This window comes from Lathyrus oleraceus, chromosome 5 (assembly GCF_024323335.1).
Source record: "Lathyrus oleraceus cultivar Zhongwan6 chromosome 5, CAAS_Psat_ZW6_1.0, whole genome shotgun sequence".
Lineage (NCBI taxonomy): Eukaryota > Viridiplantae > Streptophyta > Magnoliopsida > Fabales > Fabaceae > Lathyrus > Lathyrus oleraceus.
Window position 1 is genome coordinate 440915857 of NC_066583.1, and position 6183 is coordinate 440922039.

Genomic DNA, 6183 nt, shown 5'->3' on the forward strand with positions numbered 1-6183 from the left:
CAGTCAAAATGGTTCCCATGGAGTACCATGGATATTTGGGGTGCTAATACATTCCCCTTGCATAACTGACTTCCTTACCCAGTATATCTCTTTTCCCCGGGTTTTATCGACTTTTTCCCTTCCCTTTGAGGATAAATAAATTTCGATGGCGACTCTGTTGTATGTTCGAGCGCGCGATACGTTCAGGTATATTTCCGCTAGCTTCAGATATAATCACAAAGTGCTTGGTGATCTCTCCCAAAATAAACCTAATGAAAAGGGGTAAGGAGGATGCCAAGGTATGATCTCAATGATAATGCTTGTGGTGAAATACATGAGGGATCTTAGGGTCAAAATTGGGGTCTTACACACATGTTATTTTGATCAAGATATCATCAAGAGTTTGGAGTTTGTTTGCCTTGGAAACCCTAATTCATCTAGGTATCTTGTGTGACTTCTTCAACAATTGATCAAATATTTAAAGGGATACTTCACATTTAATCATCTTATGCATATATGATCCTCCATGAGTCCCAAAAGTCAAGAGAATATCAAGCTAGCAAGTTGGTTCATGGTGGTTGACCAGAGGAATTCAACTAGACAAAACTGGGGTTCCCTAGACCCTATCTCCTACAATTTGTATCATATGAAAATGATTCCAATAAAAATGTTACTCTAAATGACATTCCAAACAACTTTCATTTTGAAATCAAGAGCTAGTTTTGCTTGGAAATACATTTTTTATGGTGAAAGATTATAGGTCATTTTGTCTAAACCCTAATTTGGAGGTCAACTTCCCAAGACCATATCTTGCTCAATTTTTATGAGATGAAGGCCATTCAAATTGCATTATCAAATTCAAGATATCTACCTAAACTTTTATGTTTGGATTAAGTGCAAATTCAACTTGCAAATTCATGTGCCAAGAGGAAACATTATGGGTCACTTTGGGCCAATACCATTGAACAAGTGATTTTCCTCAACTTCTAAAATGCATAACACCTTCATGCTAAATCCAAATGAGGTAAAATTTGTGACTAATTTGAAGGTATTTTAAAGAGATACAACTTTAATGAAGGAACCTTTATCATTTGAATCCCATATAAAAAGTTATTCAAGATGGAAAAAGTGAAAATATGGCTTGGTACTTAGATTTTTTTTTTTGATATGTTTGATTTTTCAAACTTCCACCTCAACATTCATCATGATCCAAGATTCAAATGAAAAAGTGTTCAACATGAAAGTTGTTCCTCTTGATCTAACCATTCAAAAAAGTCCAAATTCATCTCATTTGGACAAAGTCTGAATAACTTGCACATGACTTAAAGTTGAAAGACCATTTGGAAGATTTCAAGTTCCACTTTTCATACACGAATGCATGGCTTGACAACATGATTTCAGCATGACTTACACTCATTTTTGGACCTAAATGCATCACTTGATGGGCCTATCACACGCCCATGCAAGCATGCAAGAGAGATTTTCAAGTTTTGCCAAAAATAGAAGTGTGTAAATATCAGTCCCATTGGCCTATAAATAGAAGCTTGCTTGCTCAGAAATAAGGACCTCATGCGCAAGCTTTGATTCAGCAACCCTAAGCCCACACCATTAAAGGATAAGCTTAAAGATTTTCTTTGAAAATCGAGTTTGAATCTCCCACTATTTTTGAGATTGAAACTCCAAGAGTCCATCCCTTTGCTTGATTCATTTCTACTCCATTAAGCATTTGAAGCAATGCCAAGCATAATTGAGAGCAATATCGTGCCAATCTGAAGCTCCATTGAAGGTGATTTTCCAGATTTTCGCACTCTTTGATTCTCTCTTATTTCTCCACTATTCTTGTTGATTTTTGGTTGTCTGAGTCCTACCAATGTAGGCAACAAGATTGAGTTTCTTAGAGGTCAAATCAAAGAAACTTAGATCATGATCCTCAAAATTCAACTCCCTGTATCTTCATATACACTTGGAGTTAGATAAAATTGAGGCCAAATTCGAGCTCCTGGGCATTTTTTCTTTAAATAAATGTCTTGATTTTTCATTTTGGTGATGGTTGAAGGTGGACCAGTCCGATGAGGTCCACTGGAGAAGAAGACCGGAGCTCTGGCTCCGGCGATGCGTTGGCAAGTCTCTGAACCACATGATCCATTCAAAAAGTTTTAATCCTGAGCGTTAGTTTTGATTATCACATGTGTTGCGCAGTTGAATAGAGACCACATGGATCGCGCGTTAGGGACCATTTGATCTGCCACCTCAATTAATGAGGGGGATCAGATGGTCCACGTGTTTTTTATTTTCTGAATTTCCATTTTAATGGCTTTATTTTCATTAATTCATATTAATTTTAACATTGATCCAACATTAATATTTTTCATGATTTAATTGTTTTTGTGCATATTTTTAATTGTTTAAAAATACTTTTAACTTTCCAAATATAATGAAATTTTTTCTCCAAGGTCCTTTGACCTTGTTTGACCTATGATAAATCTCTTGGCCATTTATTTGGTGTTTTAAAGAGGTTTTAGGTTTTTGATCAAACATAATTTAATTTAATGCATTTTTAATTGATTTTTAATTGTTTAATTGTGAATAGATTGTGTTGATCTATTTTTGTTGACTTGTGAAGTTTGACTATTGTGTTTGGGCCTTGGTCAAGGTTGATTTGACTTTGTTTGATCAAAATCATTGGATTTAGGGGATTGATGAAATGTATATTTCATCTCCCAAAATGAATGAATGATTTTAATTTGATAAAAGTCCTCCCATGACCAATTTGTATTTGTTCCATTTCCCCTCCCTCTTCATCTTCAATCCCATTCTATCTCATCCATTCCATTGACCAATGATATCTCTCTATCCTAAGGCTAATTGGTTCATAAACCAATACAAGTATAGATGAGATTAGGTTCACCCTTTTTCCATTTTCTTTTTAAGTGTGGTATGTTTTAGGAGTATGGTTCATTATACCATATCTCTAACATGCATTAACACTAAAATTTCTATTGCCCGACCTCAGATAGTTGTGACTTCTACATAAGTCCAATTACGATTACTTAACATAGCGCTAAATTTTGATCCAAAAGCATAGCATTCTAGTAAGTGAGATTGTAAGTCTTCCCCCTTTCATGGTATTATGTGGAAACTTGGCCTTTTTGCTTCCTTTGGAAGATGTCTTGGTTCAAGGATCCATGCTTGTGAATAGAGGGTTGAGTGTTCTCCAAAGAATAACTTAAACAATTGAAAAGCAAAAACATTACCAACATCTAATTGCTAACATTTGACTAACTTTTAATTTCAAGTCATTTAATTTATGCACTTTAAATACAAGTCTTTTATCATTTTCCATTATCCATACCAATTAACTTGTTTATTCTAATGCCATTTTCACTTTGCTCACTTGAGCCATATATTGTGATTGTATGTACTTGTTTGTGTATTTTGTTTGTGTTTGTGGTCACAACTTAGAATTAGGCAACACTCCATATGCAAAAGGACTTGGCCAATGCCAACTTTGCTGAAGCCAAGTCATTGTGAATTGAACTTTCATCTGATGCAAGTATTAAGATCCCTTTTGAGTTCATCTGCTACATAGTCTCGATGTAAATGTTACTTTGAACCTGTGTCTAATGCCTTATTCTGAGCCATTCAAGGAGTATGTCATCTGATACATGGGAGATTATGAAGAAGACAATGAAGTTGCTAGCTTGGATGTGGCTATCTTTATTTGATGCATTGCTCTTCATCTTGCTACTTGTGTATTGATATTGCTTGATTTTAAAGTCCAAGGGAAAAATGAGTTTCTATATGACATTCTTGTCTATTGGATTGCATCCCATTGGTCAGATCTTTTCAACTCTCAACTTTTAAATTTTTGCTTAGGATTAGCCTCTTCATCTCTTCCCACTTCTTAAATTTCAAATCTCTCCCCTCTTTTAAAAATCTTCTTTGCTTGTGATTTTCTATAACTTAGACTCTTTTTTTGCAGATTATAAACTTTGGTCTTATGCCATTGCTTTTTTTAAACTATTTTCTTTAATCAAACTTGTAAATGAATCTAATCATATTGAATTAAGATTTCAAAAAGACAAAAAGAACTAACACTCATTCAACTCTTTTAGGCCTTTTGTGCCTCTTTTAAACTTAAACTTTTGTTAAAAGCAATCCACTCACTTTGAAATTGCTACCATGAACTACGAGGTTTTGATCCCTCATAGACTTGATAACAGTTGTTACGTGATACTACACTCAGACGAGTTTCTCTTGAGAATATTATGGGTTGATGAGTCAGTCATCCTAACCTATAATATCCGATAGATGGAATTAAGACTCTGGGAACTTTTTAGAACATTATCTATAGGTTTTATCCTTAGTACACTCCTTTGGGATGATTCTTAACCCGACTCCATGCTCGTGACTCACAACAAACCCTTGATTCTTGGTTGATCCAATCAAGCCTTGTCAATATCAATGGAACTTGGGTGTTGATAAGGTGAAAACCATAATCCACCAAAATGGATAATTGATCTTGATAATGACTTGATTCATCCCTTGACCTTTGTTTGTTTTTCTTGTGTGTGATCCCTTATTTGTGATTGTTGCATTCATGCCTTCATTCACATCATAACATTAATCACACGAAAAATGGCTTCAAGGAACTGAGGTTTTATTTGAAAATATTTTCATACCATGGATTGTGGACGAAGGAACACTAAGAAGTACAATTTCAGATGTCCCGACTTGAAAGAGTTAAGGAAGTTATCATCTTTTGTATTAGATCCCTTGGACTTCAAGCAACGTCATGGGAAGCTTCTATCTATTTTGTCTACTGATATGGTTGAAGGACTCTTGAGTGCATTGGTTTAGTTTTATGACCCTCTCTACTGTTGCTTCACTTTTCCCGATTATCAGCTTATGCCTACGTTGGAGGAGTATGCCCATGTCTTGGGAATACTTGTTTCTGACAAAGTGTCGTTTAGTGGATTGGAAGAGATTCCTAGATATCATCTTATAGCTGAAGCCCTTCACTTGAAGAAGTCTGAGATTGAGGCTCATTGGGTGAAGAAAGGAGGAATGTTTGGGTTGATTTCTGAGTTCCTTATTGAGAAAGCTACTGCCTTGGCTCAGGCCGGTAGCGCGGATGCTTTAGAAGTCATCTTTATGTTGCTCATCTATGGTTTGGCTTTGTTCCCTAACGTTGACGGTTTTGTTGATGTTAACGCCATTAGAATCATCTTTATTGGGAATCCTGTGCCTACTTTGTTGGAACGATTGTATGTTGTGTTGCCTCAGACGCCTGCTTTTGTAGAGAACAAACAATGTTTACGGTGGTCTCAGAGACTTTTGTCCCTCACTAATGATGATATTGTTTGGTATGATTCTTCATTGAGTAGCTTGGATATTCTTGATAGTTGTGGTGAATTCTCTAATGTGCCTCTCATTGGTACACAAGGAGGAATCAACTACAACCCTGCTTTGGCTCGTTGTCAACTTGGGTTCCCCTTGAGAGACAAACCTAATAACACTCAGTTAGAAGGTCTTTAATTTCAAGAGGGTAAAGATCCCCAACATTTAAAGCAGAATATGGTACATGCTTGGCATAATGTGCATAGGAAGGGAAGATCCGAGCTTGGTCCGTGCAACTGTGTAGCTTTGGAAGCTTACACTTCTTGAGTGAAGAAGAGAGCTTTGGAATTGAAGATGCCTTATGCTTGTGAGAGACCTATGTCTATGGTTGTGGTTGAGCCATCAACTCTCCCTAACCAAGATGTAGAGGAGTTGGAAGACATACTCGCCAAGATGAAGCAAGAGAAGGATATGTGGGAAGAGTGATTCCATGCTTTGAGCAGAACACACGAGGAGTTGCAGCTTGAGTCTAAGGACAAAGATGCGCTTATTGAACTTCTTGAAAACCTAGCAGTGAAGAGACAGAGAGAGCCAGAGGATCCATCTTCCTCTAGCATGCCTCAGCCTTCCGGTGCTTGGAAAAAGATTGTAGATCAGTTTGTCCTTGAGAAGGCTCAGATGAAGATTTCTTTTGACTCCGAGATTCGACGCATCCGAAGGAAGTACGCGCCTGTAGCCAGATCATCTGACATCGTTGTTAGGGGATCCTTAGGATGATTAGTCTCCTTTTCTCTTGTATTTCTATTTTGGTTTCTGAAATTGTACTCAGTGTAATCCTTCCAAATTATATAAATAAAAGAGATT